Source organism: Anser brachyrhynchus (genome assembly GCF_964034855.1).
Source record: "Anser brachyrhynchus genome assembly, chromosome: 14".
In the NCBI taxonomy this organism is placed as follows: domain Eukaryota; kingdom Metazoa; phylum Chordata; class Aves; order Anseriformes; family Anatidae; genus Anser; species Anser brachyrhynchus.
In genome coordinates this window covers 14,790,221-14,817,733 of record NC_137709.1, presented here as the reverse complement: position 1 = coordinate 14,817,733, position 27,513 = coordinate 14,790,221, and the positions used below count along the sequence as shown (strand labels likewise).

Genomic DNA, 27,513 nt, shown 5'->3' with positions numbered 1-27,513 from the left:
CTGACTAGAAGCGTTAGGAAATGTTTTAAAGAAGTTCCAAACTGATGCTCTATAGCAATCTTCCCCTCCTTGGGTCCCTGGGAAGGTGGCAGGAGGGCAGGGCAAGGGCTGGGGGGTCCTGCAGGACGAGGGCAGCGGGGAGTTGGGGCAGCAGGAACTGGGAAGTGTGGGGCATGGGAGGGGAAAAGCAGATCGGGGCCTTGTGTGAATGTTCATGTGCTTATGTGCGTGGGTGGGTATGTGTGTGTGCAAGCGTATATCGCTTTCTTCTCCTCAGGCTATCTGGCTCCTTGTTCTGAAGCTGTATGAGACCTGCAGCAGGGATGCAATGAGCACAAATCCCCAGCGAGCTTCAGGGCTTGGCTTATTCCTTCCCGTAGGGCCTTGAGAGTTCACCCCTGGGGTTCGGTTGTGTTCCCAAAGGTGCAGGTTGCTTGCTGGAAGTATTGGTGATTAACACAGAGAAAGGTGAGAAGTGCTGGGGCGGGCTGGTGGATGGATGCTGCGAAGCAGTGCACGTGTCACTGTGTCACCCATGCCCAAGGAAGGGCCCCTGCAGGGTGGCTTCCAATGGAGCATTGCTGCAGCAGCCTAAGCTCCTCTCAGCTGCGAAATCCAGCAAGGAAGTTAAAATGCACGATCAGTTTGGGGCTTTTTTAGTTCATCAGGAAGCAACAAACGGACATACTGATATCTCCTGTGTCCAGAATAAATAATGAGCATCAGTGAACCTTTTTGACCTTTCCCCAGTATTCCTTAACTTTCACCTGGGAAGACAGAGAAAACTTGGGCAGCAGCAGGAGATGATTTCCGTGCACCCCAAACCTGAGCAGTTGGTCGCTAAAGCTGTTTCAGCGTAAGCTGGTCTTTCAGGCTTGCTTTTGATAAAAAAAAAATTGGAAGCTGGCATGTTCAGAGAGTTCAAGCTGTCTGAAGTTTACAGATGAATCTCCCCCCAAATTACCTTTTTTTATTACTGATGCAGAAGAGAGCACACAGAGCTAACTTGGATTGAGATGACTGAGTTAGACATTTACAGCTAAGTAAGATGAAGCCTGCTCGCATCATTTAGATTGGAAAGATTTATGATTGTAGTCACTTTTTAATATTTGAGAAATGATGTAGCAAAATCTGAAGAATGGCATTTGAAGTTTGGAAAAAAGCCCTGTGAACAAAAGTTATTTCCAGCTAAAACGTGATCTGGTTTGGTGGACTTCTCTGTCCTTGTTTGATACTTGGAAAACCAGCCTGGGTATTTCCAAGATGCTTGCTCTGGCTCAAGCAGAAGCCATGCTTTTAATGAGAAATTGTAGGAGTGATTTTTGGGCTGCCTGATTCAGGAGTCAAGGCAGAAAGCAGGGTAACCCCTGCTGCCTGCATTCCTGAGTCCAGGTCTGGCTGTCTCCTCCTGCTGTCCTTAATTCAGCTGACAGATCTACGTGGTACAGTAGTGGGCTGCACTAAGGAGTTTCACCACAAAATTAACACGGACCGTTCCACAGGCAAAGCACAGATTCAGTTTGTGAAGTTCGTCGGTGACCGAAGGAGGTGGTGTTAGTGCTCCGGCTTGGTGTGAAGACCTCTGGTGCTCCATTTGAACGGAGGGAAGCAGCGCTCCAGGTGTGGCGCTGCACCTCGCCTCTTGTGCTGCTTTTGCTCTCGGGGATCCCTGCAAACTAACCCCCAAACCCAAAGTGCGTGGGCTAAAGGGAGGTGCTGTGCTGATACCCGCTGCTGGCACTTGGACATCTGGCAGGCTGCTGTCCTGTGCTGGGCGATGTGTGTGTGTGACAGCTGTATCAATGCAAGCCAAACGTTTGGTGTAACATGAACTGTAATTCTGTGCTAGTCTAAAATAAGCCTTGTCGAGTTAGAAGCACATCGAATATTTTATTTTTTTTTTGCTACTTGAGGAGGTGAGGAGCAATCCTGGTGACCAAAACCCTTTTGCCCTGGTGCTCCCTGGCCGTGCAGATGCTGCGGGGCACCCTGAACGGGCTCTCCTGTGTGCTGCTGGCAGGGTTTCCCTGGTCTCAAGGAGCAAGGGACGAGTTGCAGCCCTGGGTGAGGATCTGCTGCTGGAGCAGCACCTCTGCTGCTCATTTTCAAGCCGTGTGTCTGGCACTGCCCAGTTCCTCCTGGCCATGCGCTGCCCAGGAGCGGGGATGTGGGGTGCTGCCAGGAGGGCACAGCTCCCGAGCGGGCTCCCAGTGCGGGCGGCAGAAGGAACCGAGGCTGCTTAGGGCCAGCTGGAATGGACCCTGCTGGCCTAAGAGCCTTTTCTAAGTCCTGTTTCCTAACCAAGATGAAAAAAAAAAAAAAAGAAAAAAAAAAACCACTGAAGAGGCCTTCCCAAGCTTTGCTTGGGGTGCTGTTTTAGTGTTCAGTCCCTGAGTATAACTTGGGAAGAAAAAGGAAGAGAAACACTATCCCGGGTAGGCTTTCTGGAACTGCCAATGCTCAATTTTGAACGCGAACAAGTTTCTTGTCTATGTCTTGCATCCCACTTACTGTATTTTAATGTATTAAACCCTTGGGCTAAAGCAAAAATAAACAAAACTTGAGGGCTGATTTCCTGTGTTTCTTTTTAAAAATAAGCAGTACATCGACTTGAAAAAACTGCGGTGACTGTGAGTTAGTGAAGCATCTGCGTTTAAAATAGAGCTCCAGAACTGCGAGAAGCTGTCAGACCAAGAGGATTAAGATAGATATTCCTGAGGAATTATTTTCTTTGCAAGTGCTAGTGGAAGAAAAAACGTGAGAGAAGGCATGAGTTTGCAGCTCTGAAAGAGAAATTGTGCAAACGTTAGCATACAAGGACTGAACTTCTTAATAAAAAATAGAAAAATAAAAAAATATAAAATTTAATATAGAAATAAAAATATGAGGGGTCTTCAGACCTTACAGCAGTGGCAGGGAAAACAGCTTCTGGCTTTTATTTGTTGTACTACTCTGCAATGGGTACTCACATCTTTGTCCTTTGTGCACTCTCTTTATTGCCGAATGATTTATTCCATCTCTTTTTTTGTGTCTGTTAGGGCCCAGCCGTCCCGGCTGTGTTTCAGGGCAGAGGGCTGTTAATCCTCCTAAGGGGCTGGACTGACTCTGCTGTGAGCCTGAAGCTTTGAGGAAATTCAAGAGAGCCTAGATCGACTGCACGTGCTGCTGAACAAAACAGTTTGTTGGTGCGGTGTTTCATAAATTGCTTTGTGTCTGCAGGTGACCTGTCACACGGGGCTGTCATACGCAGCAGGTAGACTCGCAGGTAGGTCTGCCTGCAAGTCCTAGGCACAACTTATAAATAGTGCCTATAGGCAGGAACAAGGGACGTGAGTTTGCAACCTGTAAGCTCCCTTTTAGCTCTAACACAGAGCAGCTCAGGAGTTAAATAGAAAACAAATTTCTTTCAGTTGGTCAGATCTGCTCATTTTGAGCTGATCATCCACATGGGTTGTTTTCATGTTGGAGAATAAGGAAAATTTAATGGCTGTAAGGCAGAGCCAGTTTAATCAGTTTTGCCATTTTATTTCCAGGACTTTCTGTTGCTTCTAAAGAATCAGTGAGCTGTGAAATGAGAACAGTTGTTTGGATCTTCAGAAAGCACTGCAAAGTTATTAACTTCCCCCTTCCTAATTGAAACATATTCATAGGGTAGTACGTTGTCATTTTTAATGGACATCATAAAGAGAAGCCGTGGCTCTTGAACAAGGAACAGACACATCTTGAAAACGATGTGAGCGAGAAGGGGCGAGATGTCCCAAGCATTGGCACGTCTCCGTCAGATGCAGGCCAAGTTCCTAAACTTGGCTGCTCCTGTTAAATAACTAAATTAACAGACTGCCGGTCAGACTTGCTGGTAACTCACCACTTTCAGAGCAGTACTCAAACTTGTCTGTAAATATTTAAGCAGGGATTTTGACTCATTTGTTCGACATCCCACTTCTGTGTCGTGGCTGTGTGCTGGGGGTGAATCAGCGAGTGGCAGGCAGCTGTGCCCTGGTGGGCGCCTTGCGCAGTGCTGTGCCTGTTGTAAAGCTGGGGGGGATGGCGTTTCGCTTTCAAGTTCTGAAACTCTACTACTGTCTCAAAACTGAAGCCAGAGAAGATGCTTACCTGGTTCCTGAATGGATGCTGACTGATTTCAGAGAATAAATGCATGGATTTTATTCAGGGAGTAAGTGCATATGCTTTTGTCTCAGTTTGGATCTTGCATGTGTAATCAGTTCTTAATAGCATTACTCCTGATAGAGGAGCTTCAATAGCAAGAAACAAAGAAAAACAATCCAATTCTGCAACCCCCCCCCCCCCCCCCCCCCCAAAAAAAAAGTTATTGATGAAGGAAAGTCAGGATGGACCCACTGTACTGTACCTGGCTGCAGTGACAGTCATGAGCAAATCTGAATAACATGTTCTCAGCATGGTCTGGACCTGGCGTTGCTGTTGTTTGAAAGTGTGTCACAGGCACGTAACGCCTGTGGTTAGCATACTAGATGCTGATGGGAGCTTTCCGTGAAGACAGACCAGAATCTGCCTCCAGGGAAAGAGAAGCAGCTGGGAGCACAGGCTCATGATCAGCTCCTCGTGCTCAAGTTAACTGACGTGGCACAAGTGTGAGACCTTTCCTGAACTTGTGAACTTCTTGTGGCAACTCTCCGGTACCATAAAGCATGGTGCATAGGGTACATGATGTTCCTCTGAGGTGGGATGGAGCGCTGACTGGCAGTTGGTGCTAATGGTCTCTGCTGCCAGCTCTGAAGCTGGTTGCTGCAGTAAAATGGGAAACTTGTGGTTATTTTTTCTGTTCAGTGTTGGTACTGTATCTGAAAGAAGGGCTTTAAACTCCTTATCTATAGAATGGCAACGATATATCCGTTCTTACTGTCCTAAGGCCAAATAGATTAATGAAATGTAATTCCTTAATGGAATAATGGAAGGTACTCACCATATTAGCTGCATATAATTCAGTATGTAGTGGCCCAATGAAAGGAAAATTGTTTTTTTTCCCATGTATTTGATAGTGCTCCAAGTGACAAAAACACAAGTGGAAAAGAGGAAAACTGTAAAGAACCTTTAACAGAAGAAGATACTTAGACACAACAGTTTGTGGTGTTAAGTTAGCCGATGACAATGTCATTTCTGAACAGAATTGCATGGTACTGCATAGCAGAAGAGATCAGAAGGTGGCTGTTATGACTTCTTTCTTTTCACTATTCATACTGAAGCAGAGGTCTGGTACTTCTGTCCAACACAACCCAGAGAACACCACAGCTATGTGCAGTCCAACAGGCTCTGGAAATTGCACATGCAATTTAGAAACAACTGCCCTAAGTTAATCAAATTTAGTGTCATTTGAACAATTTAATTTGCTGCTTAAGTTCTGGACATCAGGCAATCTTGTTATAGCGGGTTGTAAAGAATTTTTTTTTTTTTTCTGGCTTGGTGGATAACCCCTGGGTTTTGGGGAGTCTGGATATCGGTAACTTTTGTACAAGCATATGCCATACTTAAATGGTGTACTGTGTTGTTTGTTGTTGCCTATCAAATAATACTTTGAATCAGCTGGTAGGGTTCACATGAGATGCCTGTTGAAATCCCCCAGTTTGAAGAGCCTCGCGTTGCATGTCCAAACCCCGAAGCTGTTCCCTTGCTGGAAGCTTGGCTCCCCAGTGTGCTGCTGCTGCCTTGGTCTGCCTGGGGCAAGGTGGGTCCTGCCTCCCTGCTGTGCCCACACAGGGACACCACTTGCAAGCTCACCTGCATTGGGAATGGGAGGTTGAGAGGTGAGGCACTCGCTTTTGGCTGCCTGTGCTCTCCAAACCCAGTCCTGTAAGGGTATCAAGCCCTTGCTGCTGTCAGTTACTCTCCCTCCAGAAAGAAGATGCAAAACACAGCATTGGAAAGGGCAGTGTTGCTTCTTTTTTCCAGAATTAAATTGCTTAAAGGCAGGATTATTAAAAAAAAAAAAAAAAAAAAGAAATGTAATATGAAATGCCCTTTGTTTCTACATCACACCTGTTCTATGGGGAAAAGTTCACAATGTTTTCTTTCTTTTGCCAAAGTTCAGACTGATATCAGGAAAGCTTCCTTTCCTTAATATTATTCTTTTGTTGCAGAGGGTTACTGTAAGGAAGATTGTCATCTATAAATAATAGCATTGATCTTGTGTTCCCTAAAGCGGTTAAATTTTCTGTTGGAGCACAGTCCCAATATCTAGGCATTTTATGTGCTTTGCTGTACACTTTTCATGAAAGTAACACAATTACTTTTAGCTTTTCCTATACCTGGGGAATTTTAATCCATTTCCAAGTAGCGCTGCCCCTAGAAGCTAACTGCAGATACATTGCGGGCTTGTGGAACTGCTTCTGCTGTGATTACAAACTCACCGAGTGGCAGAGGCCGTCGGGTTTGCCTGTGCAGGGGAGGAGGCGTGCAGGATGCTGCCGCAGCGCCTCGGCTGTGGGCGCCAGCTGAAGGGTGCCTGTGTGGGGTTTGGCAGCTGCGCTGGCTGAAGCTTGCTGGGCCACGTGGAAATAAAAGCCTCAGCTGCTGTGTGTGTGGAGTACAGGAGGGGAGAGCTGGAGGGAGAAGTGGCAGGAATTTGGGGAGGAGAATTGATGGGCAATGGTCTTTTTCAGACATCAGAAGCCCTAACTTCCTATCTGGACAGAACAGAGGCAGAAATTGAGGTTATTTCCCACCTTCCCCAACTTTTCCTGCTGGTCACACTACTGGGTTGGAAGTCCTTTTATTCTGTAATCTTGGTCTTTATGATTCTGGTACAATTTTATTACTTTTTTTTTTTTTTAATTGATAACTAAAGACTAAGTTTATCAGGTCTTAAGGCCCAGACACTGGGCAAGAGGAGCAGTTCTTTGGGGCAGGCAAAGAGGAAAGCTGCTGTGATGCTTGGTCACTTCAGGGCCGTTTCTGCCCCTACTTGTGCCACAGGGCTGTTTCTGTTGGAGCAGCATCTTGGCACTGTGGCGTCCTGGTGGCATGAAACTGGCAATGCAAGTAGCTCTGGTGCCACGGGGACATGTTTGCGTCTTGGACAAGGGAAAAATGAGCTGATGGAAATACCTAACACTCTCACACTCTGCTAAAGAGAGCCTACTAGCAGAGTTGTGTGTGCATATTTAAGTTTCGCGAAGAGAAAAGAGGAAGAAAACCTAAAAATAAAATGTTCTTGGCCCTTAGGATGTGTACTCTACTGGAAATATATAAATAAGCTATATTTGTACACAAACAGCTGACACCTGGAGTTCTTACCCAGCTTGTTCCTAAAAGGGAGGTTTGAGTATATACCAGCATAGGTTTGATTTAGGTTGCACAGGTTCAGTTAGAATACATTGGCTTCTTTTTCACCAATAAAAAGGCGCTTCAGTGGGAAAATTACTTCTCCTGACAACGATTACATGTAAATGTAGAGAAAATCAATTGACATTGGATTTATTTTTTCCAATCATCTTGGTCCGAGTTTGCCACACTTCAAAGATGAGGACAGCAATGTTGCTGCTAGAGGAAATAGCACTGATTAGCTTTGCAGAGAGAAGAAACCAGCAGACCTCACTCTGTAATCGTCAGCTTTCCTTACTTTAACTGTATGTTTCTCCCCTGGCCCACGTGGCTCTCACTTCTGGTTTCTAGTTTCTTGGTTTCTGTGTTATTGCTGCTGACCTTGAACTGCTGCAAGAAGGAAAGGATGATGAACCAAGACAGAAACCTGTGATCATCCACAGAAATTGATGTTTGTGCATCCTGCTATCCGCAGGAACTGGCACTAGTACAGGAGAAGGTTCTGCAATACCGGGAGGCTTTGCTAGGAGGGAAAGGAATGAGTGCTCTGTTTAGCTTTGGCTAAAAGCTTTGGCTTTCTGCTTGATTTTAAAGTGAGAGAATTACTGAATGGTCACAGCCTAAATGTTCTGGCGTGTCTGTTCCTTCAGGAAGGGATGTTCTGCTCTCCTAAGGGCAGCTGGAGGGCTGGGCATGTTCAACAAGCCTCTCTGAGAAGGATGTCTGACCCAAGGCCCGGTGGGATTTCTTCTCTCTGATTTACTATTCTTAACCATGAATGCAAGTATGACTACAGTAAGGATATTGCTTCTATTCTGCTAAATCCAGGTAGATTTTTTTTTTTCCCGATCTGAAATGCAGCGTGTGCTGATGCTCACAGTTTGTAGCCTCCTTTTATAGATCCATTTGCTCACTACAGCGGCTTGCAGGAGGGAACCTTTGCAGCTGAGCAGAGACCTGTCCAGAGCAAGACGTTTGTTGCATTAAAAATAAGTACTTGAAGAAGTGGATCCCGATAGTCTGTATTTCCTTTTGCTTGCAGGGCAAAGGAGCTGAACACTAAAAATTTACTCTTGGTCTTCTCAGTCTCTTTTGGCACTGTAATTGGGGAAGAGTAAGCAGAAATATATGATGAACAGCTTTAAGCCAAAGCTCTGATTTGCTAGAAAATGTTGGAACCAAAACTTTAGAACACTTTCCTTGCCTTTGTGCTATAGAATCTGCTGGAATATCTTACCCCTTCCAGAGTTCCTAGGGGAGCTTTTTTGTTATATAAAGTAGAGATGCCTTCGAGAAGGGACTAGAGACTGCCCGTCCCCAGCCTCAAATCTGGGCTCAGAATACGGATACTTTCCTCTTTCCTGAGAGCGAATTGTTTTCTCTCATGGGTTTATTTGTGTGTGAAGTAGAAAAGCTCCAGCACGAATGAGAAATTCAGAGGTGCTTGTCTGTCATGTTGTAAAACTGAAGGGAATAGGAGGATGTGTGTGGACTTGGGAGGTGAACCTGCAAGGCCTCTGTCCAAAACTTTGCTTTGAATTAAGAGAAATATTCTTTTTTTGTTTGGGCTTGGGAAATAAATCCAAATCAAATATATTTTTTCAGCCTGCACACTAAATTATCAAGTGCTTGTACATGGCTAATTATCAATGGAGCCTAACAATGACTTAGGAAAACACAAGATTTTATGTCAAATTTTTACTGGTCTTATTTTGGGTGGAAACTGAGCTTATAAACTCTAGCCCTTCATTAGTGAGCTTCATTAACAGTGCTATGCACTTTACTGGGAACTTCTGAAACATTTTACAGGATTCGAAAGCCTCTTGATGAAATGTTATGGCTCGCTACTTTAGGGCACAAACAGTGGCGAGGTTTAATCTTTGTTATCTCCCTTTGTACTTGCTCAGCAGTTCTGCGTTCCCCTTGGATTTCATTGTTCTAAGCGAAATTATTTTATCTCCCTCAGGTTCTTTCAGTCTGCTGCTTTTCTCATTCGATTTTCAAGTGAAAGAGCTTCTTTTCAAAAAAGGGTAAAAACTGCTGCCTGAACTGTGTGTGCGACCAGTTAAGAAGCACCGCAGTATCCACGGGGAAAGCGTGTGAATGGGGGCGCTGCTGTGGTAAGCTTTGAACCAACCCTCAAGACAGTGCTCCTGATTTTTATTTTGGTGGGTGGTGGTGTCTCTAATGATAGTTGGATTGTTTTTAAGCATTCATCTATAAGGGTGGATGAATACTACGTGTAGAGCAGAATGTTAGTCTCCCTAGACTCAACCAACTGGAACTTTCACAACTTGGCTTCAGTGGCAGCAGGAGTTGTGCTGACAGCCTGCGCAGACCTTCAGCGGGATTATTTGAAACTCGGTGTGATCAGCTAAAGCGGGATTCTGACAAAAAGAATAATCTGTAGCTGCAATATTTCTTGCAGTGCCTGGTTTGCTGAAAAGTGGCTAAGAGAAACTGGGGGAACCAAGCCAGTGCTCCAGTAGATCAGTGTCTGCAGCGTCTTTTCTCCAGCCGAGTACAGGTAACTTTGTGACTTACAGAGAAGCTCAAAGGGTAGTGAATGGGAGGGGACGGACCAAGTGCATCTGGTGTACCATGAGATAATCCTCATATGTGGTTAGAATTTGGCCCCAGTGCCCAGGTTCCCCCTGACAAGATAAAAGAAGGCTGCTGTCTGTTTCTCTGTGGGAGGCAATGAGGTTCTCGTACTGAAAATCATCATCAAGTATTACTGATACAGTAATTGTTGGAGGCTAATCAGGCTCGTTATGGAAATGAGAGCCAATAATATATTTATGTTACTTCCCCCACCCTGCCTGTGATGCCGATGCTCTCCAAAAAGCTTACGTATGGATTGCTAGCGCTGACGTGGTAGGTGCAAGAAGGAGTGTGAGCTTCCTGTGTATGATTGTCCTTTTTGGCACATACAAAATAGCTGTGTGTATAAGGTGCCCTTTGCATCGAGTGTTTTATGTCTTGCAGTTGGATTCACAAGATCAGTTTCTGCAAAGGTAATTATGCCAGGGTAACAGCTGCATATGGGAACATCTCCATAGTTTCTTCAGTAAAATATTTTGGAAATAACTACGGACATGCTAGCCAAAACCTCTTCAAAGTCTGGGCATACTGGCAGGTGTCTATCCTTGGGAACAGGCGAGAGACTTTTAGCAGAGATTTTGCAGGGTTTGCAAACTTCTTGTAGGATTTTAGAGCCAAGTGCAAGATGGCAAAATGATCCATAAATGAATATAATTGAAACTTGGATAAAAAGACAGTTACAATTTGTGCTCGTAGTTCAGAGCCTGTCTGCATGTTGTTCACCTGGTGAGACCTCTTTGATGCCTAGAATAAGAAAATGGCATGAGTTTCTCATATGATGCCCCACAGCTTTCTTTCACAGACCAAAAAGCAAATGTATCTAAACTGTTAAAAAGCTGGACTCTGGCTGTGTTCCTTGGCTTGGTGTTCGGGAGGTGAAATGGCACAAGGACCAGAACCCCGTGCATGCGAAGGCCTCGTGATGCTGCGGCATCCTGCTGCCCTGACATATTGCCTCGTTGGCCTGCGTTATGTCACCACGGGATGCATCAGAGCCCCTTCCAGTTCCCTCATGTTCTACTGAGAGCGTGGGTGCTGAGAAAATAGCGTGTGCCCTCAGCAGGTGCTCTGAAAGAGGAGTGTTTTCTAATTCCTCCTATTTTTCTCTTTGCGTGTACAAAGTAAGGCTTCTTCAAAGCGTTGGCAAGCAGACAGATGCAGTTAACTGCTTCAGCTTTAAATTCACCGATACTAGGCTTACAAGCTCAAAGAGAGGTCTCTGCCAGACATATCTGTGGGGCAAAACAGGTGGTGTGCTTTGCACTAAAAATCCTGGCTTCCTGTAGTCTTCTCTCATGTTTTTTACATTGCAGCCTTCTGGAGATTCACACTGAGCCTTTTGGACTTGCTTCTAAGACTGAAGTCAGTCTTTTGAGTCCCTCCGGCAGAGCCTTCCCCCACTTACCACCTCAGGAGTCAAGGTTGCTGTTTACTGTCAGCTGGCTGGCTCTTCCTGACGTCCTTTATCATCAGGCCTTGCCCATGTGACACGCGTAATGACTTTGAACTGCTGTCGTTTTGCTGCAGTTCTGAAGAGTGGTCAGTTTTTAAAAAGGGAAGGAGAAGTGGAGGAGAGTGATGCTTTTCCTGGCGACAGCAGCCCAAGTGAAAATAGACCAAGGCTTGTGATGCTTCTTGAAATTATCTTGACTGAAAACAGTGTGAGATCTCCAGCACCCACTGCTTCATACAGCATTTTAGGGGGATTCTGAAAACACCAGAAACAGGCTTGTGAGAGACAGCAAGAATTGGTGCTTTTGGCGTAGAGTAATAAGGCCTAGAGAATTTTGAGAAGCAACACCCTTTGTAGACAAAAGATATCAGCATGTGGAAGATGCTCTTACATTTAGCATAGTAGTTCAACAAAAAAATACATGTGCTCAAGTTGTAAAAGAGGTGATGGCTCCAGGGCAGGCCTGATATGTTGCTGGTGCGTGCTATGCCCTCTGAGCCTGCCGGTGGTCTTATGTGAAGGCTTCCAAGTAAATGTGCTGTGATGCCTTTCTCTAATATCAAATGTCTTAAACCCAAAGAGCATTAGTCTGCAGAATCTAAACCCGAGAGGTGAAGGATGGCTTCCATACTGGAATAATGTATGTGTGGGGGCTGCTGCAGCCGCCTCCTCTCTCTGATGAGAACAGGCTTCAGACTAGGGCACATGGTTGCTGTCTTCTGCTGGCAGCCATGTTTAGGGGCTTTTTTTTTTTCTTTCCTTTGTGGATTGTGGTGTCTCTAATGATAGTCGGATTGTTTTTAAGCATTTATCTGTGAGGGTGGATGAACACTTGCTGTGCTGAATTTAACTGCTAGGACTTGTTGCTATAGGGGAGCTGGAATGGCCAAAGCATGTTTCTGATGCAAGTGTTTTTCTGCTATGTCATTACAACCACTATCTATTCTACCAAGAAACAGAAAGAAGACCAATGGAAAAAGAACAACAGGAAAAAAGAAAAATTATGAGAAAAGAGTTTACTTGGAGAGGGAAATAGAGGATGATAAGGAAGATCAGAAGAAATGAACAACAGTATTCGTGCTTCCTTTTTCATGCCTGTGACAGCTGTGGAGCGCAGTAATCAGGACTCTGTGGGGATGATATCTGGCTAGGAAGATTAGTAACAGGAACCAAAATTTGTCATAAGACACTGTTGAAAGCCGATGTTTCCGTAAGTATGTGTTCGGATCACACCCCTCACTGAGCTTTGCTTATCTCTAAGCCTGTGAATGGCTTTTGGAAATGGATGCTTTTTTGATTTTTATTCCCCAGTATACTGCAAAGAGGTAGATAAGGAGCTGAAATACTTAAAAACTTCTCTGTCATCCATCACTCCATCTGGTCCAGGGCTTAGCGCGTACCTGATCCTTCTCTGCTTCTGCTGTGCCACAGAGCTAAACCTTCTGGGACATGTTGGGCCTGTCGGGTTTATCTGGAGTCTGGAATGGGGGCAGCAGTGTGAAATCGGGAATTGTCTTGATTTGTTGAACCTTTTGAATTTGGCTTCTCTCATTAATTGCTTCAATTGCAAAACACAGTGCCTGCTAAGTAAGCTGGTGGAAAGTCTGTCTGTTACCCATGTGGCCTCTGTAACGGCAGGATAAGCACAGCTATTGCCAGGTACGCTCAGCTGAACAAGGGAACCCAGTTTCGAGGATAACCTGTAGTTAACTGGAGATAAAATCTTTGTTTACAGTCAATGGGACTGGTCTCTTGTACAGATGTCTGCTAGTAGCAAATCCTAACTGATATTTGGGTTTACACTGTCTGCTTAAAAGATCTGTATTCTTTTTGAGGAAATAGTAAAGCTGCATGTTTAAAACCTATTTAGGACAAAAATCTGAGTTTTGTGAGTACTCTGTGTGTTTGTTTCCAAAGTGCAAATAGCAAAACACTACTTTATGAAAATCTTTTTTCTTTTTTCCACACTTACTGTTTCAAATTCTTTCCTGAGAAACTGTGACCCCAGTTTTGAATTCCTCCTGTTTTGTAGGCATATTCTTGACTTGCAGGTTGAAATTTACTGGGCCAAAATAGCTTCTTTCATGAGGATGAAGCAGGAAGTCAAAATGCTAGGTTTGCTGAGGGATGTTGATGGTATTTTATCAATGATTAAGAAGGGCACATCCTAAGTGGCTTAAAAAGTAAGGTAGGATGAGGAAAACACACAGACACTGGCAACCACTATAGGAAAATTAGGATATCTACTTATATTTGGTATTTTGTATTTAGAGTAGCACAGAACCTTTTGGATTTGGGAAGCACAGTATGTTTCTGTGAACACAGCCAAGACTTCAGGTATCTTATCTGTATTACACTGATATTTGCTGTCCCTTAAAAATGGGTTTAAATATGAGGAAAACAAACAACCAAACAAAAAAAAAACAGAAATTGTTCTTTGTCCCTTGCCACCTGGGCTGCTAAATGAATCTGTGCCACTAGGATTATAAATTACTGTCACGGTCACTTGAGTTGGTTATGGGGTCTTCAAAGCTGGTTGGCTCCTATCACTGGGGTGAATGCGTTTGCCTTGATGTCAGGGATTAGCGGCTCTGGTCCTCAGCTGAAAGGGGGGATTTACCAGCGGTGAAGGATTCCAGGTACTTGGTGACAGCTTGTACTGCAGAAGATCAGAGTCCATGGTGCTTGTATTCTTTTTTTTTTTTTTTTAAATAAAAGTATTCCTTAATCTTTGAAAACTTATTACATAAAGGATGTTACAGAAGAAAGCGTACAAGAGGATGGATTGGTTTGGCTGGAGCTGTATGAGTTCTAGCATAGTACAGATACCTCCTTACTTTCCTTTTGTAAATACATTGATTGGGAGGAAGGGAAGATGGTGTAAATGTTGTATAAATATGATTTGCAGTGAACAGGATTAGTCGGTAGCTGTGACTTTTTGTGCTGAGGATGCTAAGCTATGAGGTTGTGCTGGCAGGGAAAATTCCCCAGAAACCCTTATATAACAAAAATTGCATTCGTCCCAGGCTCTCATATGCTTGAGGAATGTCTAATGAGCTGGAGGTGGTGCGATCCCGCTGAAGGCTGCTCAGAGTCTTGGCTTGCCTTGATGACCTGTTGCAGTTTTAGGCAGTGGGGACGTTAGCACTCGTTGGGGTGGTAGGTGGTATTCCTCCTGGCCTCCAGCACAGAAAGGGCTGCCCACGCGGGCTGTGGTCAGCCAAAGTGTCTCTTCTGGTTTCTTCTGAGATGGTGGTGGTGGTTGGAAAGAGCCTTTAGGATTCAGCAGGATCCGTGAAACAGCTCCACAAAACTGGGAACGTTTTTCCATGATTGTGTTTTTAACCCGTTTGTTGTGCTTAAGTTATTAGCCTCAGTGCAGGGCAGCTGTACTTCTGAAACTTGTACTTGTGAAACTCCTTTTTGCTGAAATGCAGCAGATAAGCATGCATACAATTTTTATTCTCTGCCATTGCTCTCTTCAGAAATGAAGGAAAAAGGGGACTCTGAAGTTCTTTACATTAAACTGGTTTTAAAGATCTTTGGTCCGTCAGTGCGAAATGGAGTCTGCGGAGACTTGGCCCATAATTTGTTTTACTATTTATTTATGGTCACTAGTTGATGTTAATTTGAAGAAGCTGCCTTCAAATTTCAGCAGTTTTCAGGAAGTGATGTATAGACCTTTTTATTATAAGATGAATTTGCCTGTCAGTTAAGCTCAAGAAGCTTGCTCGTGAAAGTTGCATGTTTAATATTAATCAGAATTATTGTCTGGTATTGCAGCTACCTTTTCCATAAGAATGCCGACAGAGAACTTAGTGTTGTTTCTGTTGGCATTGTTTTCCTTCTTTCCCCCTGCCTCCCCTTCTCTTGCGTTTTTTCTTCCTCTTCTGAAATCAGCAAACGTTTCTTCGCACTGCCTGGGGATTGTTTTCTGGTAACACATCCTCCGCAAAGAGCACCGTGCCTCTTTTTAATGGATACCAATGACACAAAATCAGTCTTAGATGTGTAAACACCTGCTGCACTCTGCAGATCTCACATTAGTTTATTCTGTTTTGTTCTTGGTTTTCTTATTACACTACTCATGTTTCCACGTGGGAGACGTTCTTTGTCATATTGTTTTGAGACTGCGCCTCCCTAAGCAGGCTGCTCCATGTAGCATTTGTGTGAAATTCTTATTTCTTTAATCCCCACAATTTGGACTTTTATGTGACAATCTGCATTCGGTGTAGATATAAGTAAGGAGCCAAGTTATTCTGTGAAAGCACCAGGTCGTTTCAGCACAAAGGAGATGCAAAAATTGTTCACTCTCTCAAATCTTGGGAATCTTGTTACAGCCTCTCTGACAAGGCGTTTCAAACCAAAAACATCTTAAAGAGGAAAAACCTGCACAGTTTCTTGTAGTCAGGATGTTGCTCACTGATCTGGAACTGCAAAATTTACAGCTTTTAAAACCTGAAGCTAGGTTAGCCTCTGAATTGAATAGATAATACTTGCCTGTATAACAAAGTTGTTGAATATTTTGGACTTGCATTTTTTAAGCTTGAGCTCTCTAATTTGGTTCACACAAATTTAATTGGTGTTATTTTAACTGCCTGTGTTACTTGAGAAAGATTTTTCAGTAAAGTAGCCCGCACTTCCAAAATTAGTCTCATCTAATTACATTGGCACTTTATTTCTAAGAACAATTTACCTACTGAGGATCAAAAGGAGCAAAAATAGATCTTTCTGCGGCGAGGTGTATTTGTCAGTATCTACGTATGGGAAAACATGCTTAGCTTTCTTCTGTCCTTCTTAAGCAAGCAGAGAGAAAAGTCAGCAGATGAGATGGTAGAAAGGAAGCATAATGCTAAGCGATGAGCGGGGCTGAGGGAGTTGAGCAGGACACGGAGGGGTCCCAGCTGCAGAGGGTGGTGAGGGCGACCAGTGTGTGCCTGCACGCAGCGGCCGAGCTCTCAGCGTGGTGGGGTGTCCATCCTGTTGTCTTTTGTTTTGGAGTTGAACTTGTCTGATTTTGCTTCATACAACCAATGCTATTTTTTATGCCAAGATATGGTTCTCTGTGTTTCAGGAATAGTAGTATTTAATGATTGCAGGCCACCCATCTGTGGTCTTCCATTTTACCCAACAAGCTGTATGGTCTGGGCAGCATTAGATTTACTTCAGCTGGCCTTCAGTTTTTAAATTTCATTGACTGTTACAAATACTGGAGATCACTGAATGGCAATGGATTGCCCACAAGCAAGGAGCTGTTTCTCCCAACCTGAGATGCCCCCGGTGCAGAGGGGCAGCCGCAAAACCCCTGTGTCAGCTGTAGCTTGCTTTGCCTCACAACTGGAACAGTACAGCGGCATCAGGGAGGTGCTGTGCCCAGTCGCTTAGCTCTGGGGTTGCAGGGCTTTTTAATCAGGAAAGAAGACGATGGCTAACATGGCAGTGCTGTTGCCTGGTTTCTCAGGAAGCAGACCTCCAAAGGCTGTGCCATGCCGTGCCTGCTGCAGCTGCTGGCAGGGCAGGAAGAGCAGCGAGCAACACGAAATCCAAATATCTGCGGTGGTGGCAGTGTGCTGTGGGACTGAACGTCCTAAGAAAGTGTCATAGTTTCGTTGGGGATTTGGGTTGAGAAACCCAGTCACCAGTTAAAAGAAGTGAAGGAAATAATGATGAGTCTTTATTAAAGGAAAAAAATCTGGATGTCAGAATTGGTAAAGGATGAGTGTCTTTTCCACGTGCACACAGATAATATTGAGAGGATTATGAGCTTACTCGAGAGTTCCCAGGACTCCAAGCAAGGACAATCCTTCACAAAGATGATGATAATAAAGTTTCATTTATTCCCTTTTTTTCTAATATTAGTATTCTAGTAAGCACATGGACATCCAAGTATGTTATGTATGATGTAGAGTTATTTTCTTATTCAGGTACTTTCAACAGGATCAATTTGAGATTCTGTGTATGTTGGGAAAATTTACTGTCCTAAGCAATATTAAAGCATGTGCTGTTAGAAATGAAAGTTATGAAATAAAACATAAATTTAGTATATATCCACCTTCAAAAGTTATAAAATAATGAGAACAAGGCTGTTGTTGTCTCCTGGGGTAGTTGTACAGGAGTTGGTAGGAACAAAGGTAACTTGCGGCAGGCTTGACACAGCGATGTGACCAGCCGAGTGTGTAAGACACAAACATGTCTTTCGGCTGGGTGTCCTGGCAGGTGATGGAACCAGGTGGAACCTCCACTCATGCTTCAAAAGAGGCAAAACAGTGGTTGTTTGTTTTGTTTTGTTTTGTTTTTGTGTGTGTGTTTTGTGTTTGGTTGGTTGTTCCCCCACCCAGTTTTCCAGCAATGAAGGATGTCACGAGGTTATGAGGTCCAGCAGTCTGGCTGGTTAAGTGTTGGAAAAATAAACAGAGAACTGGCAGAATGTATTATCTGCGCCATCAACACGGTGCTGGAGACAGAAAGGATAGTGTAAATGTATTGGGCTGTTCTTACATAGAAGACGTGGCATTAATCTGTCAAAATTGTCCAGATAAATTCATCCTCTGTTGTGTGAGAGTTCCAGTGAGATGTCAGAACCACTCTCCTTGTCTTACATTGCAGAATGTGTGCATACCCCTCACCTGACTGGGTAACAAAAACCTCTGTCTTGCTCAGGCCCCGTCAAACAGGAATCCAGGCCTGCTCTGAAGCCAGGCTTCCTGGTAGCAGGATTAACCTCTGTAGAAAGGAAAAGGAATATTATCCTGGCTTTCATCTGCCTTCATGTGCTTGGATCAGAGACTCTTCAGCACCCAGCACTGCTCTGGGAACCAAGCTGTGCATGTGTTTTGTCGTCTTTAGGAGATGAAGGACAAACCAGCTCCTGGGTCTGTCTGGTGTTGGCTTTCTCCGTAGCATGTCTAGCAACAGCCCCACAGCCCCTCCTTGTAGGAGGAAATTGCTGTCGGTAAAACGTGTTGAAACACCACTGTGAAGATGTAGAGGCACCAGGAGCGTGTGGCCTGCGGCTCCAGGGCCTCCTCGGCGAGTCGGGCCCTGCGGCACGGCCTGGTATGAATGCCTGCCATTAGGGGCAGAGCTGGGGAGGCCTTTGGGCAAAATCTGTCTTGCTCTTCTGCACCCATTTCAGCTAGTCTGCCTTAATTGGTGAGAAATGCACAGATGTGGGCTCCTACAGGCACAAAACATGAGGGTGGCCTTGCCAGGCCTTTGCATGGGGAGCCTGGTGGGCGCCAAGGTATCATGGTGTCTGGGACAGGGGCGGTGCGAACGGACACCACTTTGGGAGTCAGGCACGGTGACCGAAAATAAAGCCAGGAAGAATACGTACAGCCTCATCTGAAAAATAGACAAGATTTTTGTGTTTATTCTGTCATAAAAATAAAAAATGCCAGCTTTTTTTGATCAAAAATTCTAGAATAATTTTTGTGTCCTAAGTAATAATTTTGAAGCGTTTGCCTTTGAGTCTTTATTCTATTAGAGTTCAAGAAGTGTTTGGACAATGATCTCAGACACACGGTCTGATTTTTTGGGGTGATACTTTGGGGACCCAGGAGCTGGACTCAATGACCCTCGTGGGTCCCTTCCCACTCGGAGATTCAGTGGTTCTGTGATGTGTCTGCATCGTGTTCGAACCAACAACTTGGCTGGATTGCCCAGATGTGCTCCTGCTCCTTTGCACATTTCAAAGAATTGAAAAGGAGGCACCATCTACTGCTCTCGTGCTGAGTGACTGAAGTCCAGAATTAATGCTTTCAGGCTTAATACAGTTTTTACAACAATTAGTTTTTGTGTATGAATTTTTTATATTTACAAATTGCATTTTATATTGGTGCAAGGAAACAAGCCAAATGTAAAATAAATAGATTAACTCTGCTTCTAAAACAAGTGTCGAAGGTAAAAATTTATTAAAGCACTGAGCCTGTTTTTTGCTGATCAGCCTCACGCTGAGCGGAAAAATCAGCAACATGAGTTTTTTTTAAGTATTTTCTTGTGGGAATGTACTCATTCCTCAGTGGGCACAAACCTCCATTAAAGTGTGTTGTTCTGAAGCTCTGATGTACATAATTGAGCAGCGAGCCTCATAAATATCCTTTTAAATATTTACTCAATTATAATTTAATTTTAATCTTATTGGTGTGTACCATTATGTTTGAGCGTCTTTTAAATCAGTATCTCAGTTCTGTAAAAAGGAAGTGTTCAGGTTTTAGTATTACATCAGTGGTATAATGCAGGCTAAATTAGTTTACATCTCTGTGTTCAGAGGCTTTAAAACACTGTCTGTGCTGAAATATGCGTGCAGTAATTGAGATGGATAAAAAAATACTTTGAATAAAAATTAGAGAGGTGAATGGAAGCCTAAGTGTGATTGTACTGCCTTGAACTAAATGAATTATTTCCAGCAGTTCAGATGAAATCTTGATATTATGGAATAGTACTGTGCATGGCAACTGGGGAGTAAAGCTAGGTGTCAACGGAAGGAAAAACTGAAGCCACAAGGAAATGTTGCTGCTTGGATGCAAGAAAATGCAAATAACCAGGAAACAAGCTTTAAAATGCAAGCGTTTTTTTGTCTCGGTCTCAGATTGCAGCATTCTTAACCATTTGAAGAGTCTGTTGCCCAGACTCGAAGTTTCTATTGAAATTTTGCATTTGATGCTATAAATTGACTTCTTACTTAATGTTAAACCAAGGAGTTGTTGAACAGCAGCTATAACTGAAGGTGTAATTTTGTAAGCATTAAGAGTTATGTGTAGGAAAGCATGCAAATCTGGAGGATGCTGTAAATGACTTCAGTGGTACTGCTTTATGGAGATGTGTTTACCCATTACAATGTGACTACTTTTTACCAGACAGTGAAAGCATTAAAAAAAAACTTGTGTATGCTCTTGTGCTTTTCAAAAACTTGGCTTTAGTGTGCATTAAAACACTGAGTAGTAACTTAAAACAGTAAATCTCAAATGATATTTGAAAGGGTCGCCTCCTTTTTTAGTTTATTACAGAGAAGCGCCAAGTGAGTGCTCAGCTACAGGTCTGTGTTAGTACCCTGAGACATTGTTTGCAAATTTTATCATTGCTTATTTACACTTCTGTCTGCTCATATCTAAGGCATGTGAAGATAATCTTTCTTTTGCACTTCAAATATTTTTCTTTCGAAATGTCACCAAACCACATGCCTTTGCATGCGGCAGTATATCTGTATTAGTAGCAAACAGATCAATGCCTTCAAGTAAAACATCAAAAGGGCGTTCACTTAATATATTTAACTTCATTTCTTTTTGAGCTTTCTAGCTATTTTTATTACATTGCTTCGGCTTGTTCTGTATAACTGCATTTGTTTGCAGCAGAAGGCACAAGCACAGCATGCTAGGGGTACCAGCCAGGACGATTAGTGGAGAAGATGCTGTTACGTGGGCTTCAGTGACCCAGGGCTAGGTTCCTTGAGGAAGTGGCACAGTCTTCGTGAGCCCATCTCCAGTTGTCCTTTGTCTCTGTGCTGTTGTTGCAGGGCCAATGTGGAGTGCAGGTTGCTCCGGTAAGCCTGCGTGCACTGTGTTCACTGCTGCCACCTCTGCTGCTGCTGCTCAGGTGCATGTGTGGTCAGCGTGTGGGAGCAAGTGACTCGTGCCAGGTCGTTTGCTGGGGCCAGCAGTGAGGTGAGCTCATGTCCGGGTGCTTGGTCCCAGCTCTGTTGGGTAGCACAGCAAAAATCTTCTCCACAGGGTTCTGTGGCCAGGAAGGCCAACAGCATCCTGGCTTGCATAAGAAACAGTGTGGGCAGCAGGGCTAGGGAAGTGATTGTCCCCCTGTACTCTGCTCTGGTGAGGCTGCACCTCGAGTACTGTGTTTAGTTTTGGGCCCCTCGCTACAAGAAGGACATGGAGGTGCTCGGGAGAGTTCAGAGAAGGGCAACGAAGCTGGTGAGGGGTCTGGAGAACAAGTCTTACGAGGAGCGGCTGAGGGAGCTGGGGTTGTTTAGTCTGGAGAAGAGGAGGCTCAGGGGTGACCTTATCGCACTCTACAGGTACCTTAAAGGAGGCTGTAGCGAGGTGGGGGTTGGTCTGTTCTCCCACGTGCCTGGTGACAGGACGAGGGGGAATGGGCTAAAGCTGCACCAGGGGAGGTTTAGGTTGGATATTAGGAAGAACTTCATTACCGAAACGGTTGTTAGGCATTGGAATAGGCTGTCCAGGCAAGGGCTTGAGTCACCATCCCTGGAGGTCTTTAAAAGACATTTAGATGCAGAGCTTAGTGATATGGTTTAGTGGAGGACTTGGTAGTGTTAGGTCAGAGGTCGGACTAGGGGATCTTGGAGGTCTCTTCCAACCTAGATGATTCTGTGATTCTTGCTTCAGTCAGGAAACCAGGGGGACAGTGTGCTCTGCTTAATAACACACACTGATGGTTAACAGGGTGATCAGTCACAATGCTGCTTGTGGTGGTTTTCTTTCTTTAAACACGCTCTACATGGAAGACGTGGTTGTACCAGGTTGTACATCCTGTGGGTGGCTTGCGGGTGAGGGAGGAGAAGCAGTGCAGCCCTGCCTTCTCCCTGCCCTCCTGGAAGGTGATGCTGGGGTCTGTCCCCTCCAGACCTGCAGCGACTGCTGCTGAACCTGCTACTGGCTCTGCTCAGGCTGAAATCCCCCTGGAATTTGGGGTTCTTGGGAACAGGATCTGTAAGACAGGGGGTGCAGAGAAAAATACATGGAAACGCTCCCTTACCTTCAGTTACGATGGTCTGCCTAAATGCATCTATAGCTCAGACTGGTGGAAAATGAGTCGCAATCACCACTCATCAGGCTGCTCAGTTGCTTTTTTTGGTGCTTTCCTAAGCCCTTTAGGAAGGAGGTGGCTAGCAACCCTGCTCCTCTTGCTGGCTGACACAAGGAGACCAGGAAGGGAAAGTGGAGAGGAAGCTGAATGTGAGCCCTGCCTCAGGGACTCTGTGCACTAGGTCCTTCTCCACCCTGAGTTTTTTTCCCCACCAAGAGGCAGTGCTCCCTGTTAGGTCGGGGAATCGTCCTGGCACCTTGCACACCAGTTGGGAAATGGGAATTTACTTTGTCTTTCAGGTACTCGGGTAAAGCTTTTTTATGCCAAGTCTGTGTAGGTAGATGTGAGAGAATAGACCTGTGTGTCAGGCAGCAATAACAGGAATCCTTTAATTAATAAATGAGTAGCTTTTATCTGTCTGAATAACAATTATAAGGGAGGAAATGACCAGCTCTAAAACCCACAGCTGCAGCATGCCAGCAGGACTGCTCAGTCTGTAGTTTTGATGCTGCTCACCCAAAGTCATGCGATTTTCTGTTATCCTAGAACGGCTGCAATCCAAGCAGCATGCCCCGTTCGGCTGATCCCATCTTGGGATCTCTTGGCTTCAGCAGGGATCCCCGGCCCAGCCGGGTGCTTTCAGGACAGCCACAGTAGTGCCGGGCCCTGCGGTCGCCCCGAGCAGAGCCGGGCTCGGGCTCCCTGGGCAGTGGGCGTACTCTGAGTTATGCCTTTCTGAGTCGCTTTGTGCACCTTCCTGCTGGTAGAAGCAGTCTTTTCCTTCATTTTCCTTGCCCCCCGACCCACTTTATGTGCCATGAGTAGACACCTGAAGCACCTTTATTTCCAGAGCTGGATGGAGGCTGCTGCAGAAGGGAAGGCTGCATCTCCAGCAAACACAGCAAGGCTCAGGCTGTTCCACCAGGGGTGAACGTGTTGAATTTGCAGTGCTGCTTGCAGAAGTATTTGCTGTGAGGAAATATTTCCTGATGGGAGCTATGTTGTTGGAGAGCCCAGCTGCATGCAGACCCCTGGAAAGTGCTTAGGAACCCGCCGGGCATTCAGCTTGGTGTTAGTGGTGCACCTGTTTCTCCTGGCCCTTGCCAAGGGAGGACACCATTGCATCACACACATCTGTATTTTATCTGAACGTTAGCAAGCAAATGCAGGAGTTGTGAGCTTCGGTCTCTCTATTTTTTTTTTCCTTTAATGAATTCTACTGTGTGAAAAGTTTATCAGGGGAAAAAATGGTTAGGTGTTCTTGGATCACCATAGGCTAGCTGTAGGATCCTTTCTCACCTGCACAAAGAGGGCAGCAGCTCCCCTGAGCTACGTGTTGCTGTGCTATGTCATTTGCTGGTGAATGATGCGATTTGGCTGAGGCAGGACAGAGGCTGATGCCACCGAGGTGCCGGTTGCCTCGTCCAGATCCACCCTGTGGCTTGCTATGAGAGAGGGAGCTTAAGTCTGCCAAATATTATTCTGTGCTCGCAGCAGCAGTCTGCCTCTTTCAAATGAAGATTTATGTTTTAGCCTGCGTTAGCTGCTGAGGTTTCTAAAGAACTTGTTATTGAAGGCTGTGGAACTCACTAAGATTGTCACTTTTCTTTTTCTGGGTTATATTGGCTTGGGTATTTGAAGCAAGTACTTTTATCATAAGTTTCCAGTTTGGTCCCAGGAGAAAGAATGTGGGCTGTAATGCGTTCATGGGGGAAAAAAACAGCGAACTCTTTTAACCTTTGAGTGGATGCCCTTGACTACTCAGTGCTAATTTTCATTAATATTGATAACTGTAGATGACGCTCTGTCAATGCTACAACTCCAGAGTGAGATATCACATGTTTTATTAAAGCATTTTCTTTCCCGAATATTTAGCTACCATGTCATTCAAGATCCTTTTACTGGTAGAGAGAAATTCTTCTGTGTGTTTGTAGATCTTTAATACCATAGTTTTAAAACATCACCTAGTAAAACAATTGTTTGTAATAGTACAAGTCATCTGAAGTATTTTACAAGTTATGCAAATGTGGATAAACTTTCAGGATTCATGGCTATGCTTTTGGCATGTCATGGTAAAATGCTGTAGCTTTCAAGTACAGGTTTGGGGCTGCTGCGTGAAACTTTCCTGTGAACATGGACCTGGTGCTATGTCAGTGTGCAAATTGGGGCAGCAAGTAAGGTAAATTGGGGCAGTGAGTAAGAAGCTGCTCTGCCTCCCACAAGAGTGCAATTGGATTAGCTACCGAGCCGTTCCTCAGAGCTCCTCGTCTGTGCTGAGCCCAGCAGGATGGGGGAAGCACCGCGCTGTGCTGCCAGCTTGCTTGGGCTGCCCGTGAACACACTGGGTCTTTCGTTGTGCCTACAGCAGTTAGAGCAGCCCTGGGCTTTGCGTTAGGCAATTAACCTGCTTCTCAGCCGCTGTGTACTGCACATGCGCTGCAGACACGGCTCATTCATGCGTTTACTGGGGTAGTCCCACTGTTGCAGACAATGGCATGCTGGATGTTTACAGTTTTCAGAAAATAAATCTCAGAAGACAGCAGATGGGAAAGTGGAAGCATTATTAGATTTACTACAGGAGCTGAAATGCAGAGAGAATGAATGCCTTCTGTACAGCAGGTTTGTATGCTGAGCTCGTGGCCAACTTCTTTGGCTGCAGAACATCGCTTCTGTCTGTAGTTTTGTACAGGCAAACCTTATAGGAAAAGCACTGGCTTCCTGGTTGGGGGAAAAAACAAACAGGAGAGAGACTATATGCTTAGAGAGAGCTACTATACACTTTTCAATACACATCAGTTTACAGCATCTTGGAAAACACAGATAAATATATGTTTGAATAATTTATTGGACTCAAGAATTAGAGGTTTCTGTAGTTATGTAGGAGAAAGTGATTTCCAAGAGAGAAATTACATGTTGCATTGTCAAAATGACAGGTTTTGCTATTGCATCTTACAAAAACTGCTTACCTGTGTGTGCCAGAAATCAGTGGTCGGCACCTCATTAAATATTTCAGTGCTGCCAAAATTGTGCTTTAAATGAGACAGGCTACTATTGAGCGCCCTCGAGAACTCTGCTTGAGGAAGGAACAGCTACCTTCTGCTCAAACTTGAGAAATCTCCAGTTGTTGCAGGTGGAGACACAGGGGGCTTGTAAGGAGCGTTTTGGCTTCCAAATGCCAGCCAGTCTTTGTTCTCCAAGGTTAGAAGAGTATATTTTTCCTAGATATTGTCATCTTTTCTCCAGCAGTGGCTGGGTTTTTAGTACTGGGATTCTTCTTTAACCCAGGAAGTTGGAGCATCCTGAGGTATTGCTGCAGTCAGGTGTGAGGAAGACAAGGAAACATGGGAAAAATGAATAAAGCTGTGCTGGTTCAAATAGATGCAGTGAATTCACTGCAAGCATCTTTGATGTCAATTGAATAGCAGGTGCAAAATTTGTAAGTGGTTAATACTAAGTTAGTTCAGTTGGAGTGGCCATTGAAGAAACCAGAGCTACCTGTGAACAAATCATTTTGGAAAGTATTTGAGAACTGAATTTCACTTTGGGCCTTCAGAGGATGTCAGTAATCCTAGTCGAGCAGTTTTCATGCCTTTTGTTCTCTGGGCAGTATTTATTTCACTGCAAATTTGAAGAAACTGTGTTATTACAAATAAAATGAGTCATGCTTAAATATTTCAAGTGGAACAATTCTATATGTAGTTTAATTTCATGCACTAATACTTTTCCTTAGAGAAAGTCTTGAGTTTTCAAAACCCTTAAACCTGCGGGACTTTTCACTTTACTGACATTATTCTAGAAATGATATATGAAAACCAAGCCATTCTTGCAAGTAGGGTTCTCAGATTAGATACCCTAATTATGTCCTTTTATGCCTATTGTAAGTCAAAAGGAATTTGTAGAACACAGAGAAGAAAACAATGCAAACCACCATTATTTAAATGTATATGTATTTATGTATTGTGGAACACTGACTATTTTCATTAACGATTTGGGGTGAGAGCAAGATTTTGCCCTTCTAATATCACATTTCATGGTGAAAGTTGGAAGTCATCTCCTGTGTTCGGAGCATTTTTTTCAATTAGTTACTTAATGGAAGGATTTAAGTGGAAAAAAATGTATTGGGCTTTTGGTCTCTCCAGGGTTATTGTTCTGTTTTTCAGGTTTTTTTAACAGCTCTATTTCTCAATGCCAAACACTTGAAAAACATTGAAGGGTCTGTGGAACTAAATGTGGACAACCTGGGCTCTCTATGGATTTAGATTGGACTGAAGTTTGGAGAACTTCATTAACAAAAAGCAGGGGATCTTAAGAGTGCCTGACGAGCTTTTGACACCTGGGAGCTCTGAACCCAAAGCATCTTGGTACCTTCTGTTTCTAATTGCCTTCCAAATTCACTCTTCACCTGGTTCCCCAAGCTGATGTGAGCTCTGCAACCAGGCAAGAACAAGGGACAAGCGTCCCCTTGGGTCCAGTGACAGGGCTGCAGGACATCCTGCCACGGTCCTCAGTGCTGGAGCAAAGGATCCCTTGAGCACATTGCCAGTCCGGTGACTTGTTATATTGCAGATCTAACTTTCAGTCAGGTCAGCAAACTAGGGGATTCGTTGCCTGCTGCCTGTGACCTCTGGGTTGGCAGAAGGCAAGGCGTGGGCTGGTCGAGGGTCCCTTCATGACCACCCCTGAAGAGAGCGGCCAAGCCCCAGTTATTTTGGCTGCTGATAACTCCCTGCTTCGTGTGCTGCTGAATAGAAAGGGGTACAGAAGGAGATTGCTTCGTTGGTACTGAGGAAACTTAATACTTCATAATGTTCTGCGGTGTTGCTTGTTTTCTGATGCGTGACATTTTTTTGATTCACTGAAGGGTGCCCGTACGGCTGCAGACAGCTTTTTATCTTTGTTAAATCATGATTACATTTTTGTTCCATTTGGGTTCCATTTTTGGATTACATAAGGTCATTTTGGTACAGTAGGAGCTATTAAAAATCTTAATATTGATTGCTTGTTGAAGTTAAATTGACTGTAGTTCTGAAAGTATTCCCCGAGCACACAGTGCCACAAATAGCCAAGGTTCAGCACATGAGCGTCAGAGTACTTCTTGCTGGGTAAAATGCTTGGAGAAGGATGTAAATTGCTACTGTGTTTAACTCTGTGCAGTCGTGATCTAGGGTTGAGAGATGCTGAAAAAGCCTCTTTTGTAGCTGTTTGATAGCTTAACTTCTATTGCAAAAATAGGAAATAACACTGGAGAGCGAAATGAGCATTACTGTGAGAATGCGTGGGGATGGCTGGAATCGGATTTCTTACCTTTTTGTTTAGGTTTTCTGTACAACTCCATTGCATTGGATTATACCCTGATAACACCTGTCAGGTTATTTCTT

The 27,513-nt window shown here is 44.3% G+C and overlaps 2 long non-coding RNA genes across 2 annotated transcripts; one reads left to right on the top strand and one right to left on the bottom strand.

The window, feature by feature from the left end:
- Positions 1 to 161: 161 nt before the first annotated feature.
- Positions 162 to 14,062, top strand: LOC308177461. Its single transcript, XR_013939126.1, has 4 exons — positions 162 to 8,124; positions 9,263 to 9,416; positions 9,725 to 9,823; positions 11,214 to 14,062. It is a non-coding gene; the product is annotated as an uncharacterized lncRNA (long non-coding RNA).
- On the bottom strand, positions 14,044 to 27,513 carry LOC308177466. Its single transcript, XR_013939136.1, has 2 exons — positions 25,102 to 27,513; positions 14,044 to 24,853 (listed from the first exon to the last, which is right to left on the bottom strand). It is a non-coding gene; the product is annotated as an uncharacterized lncRNA (long non-coding RNA).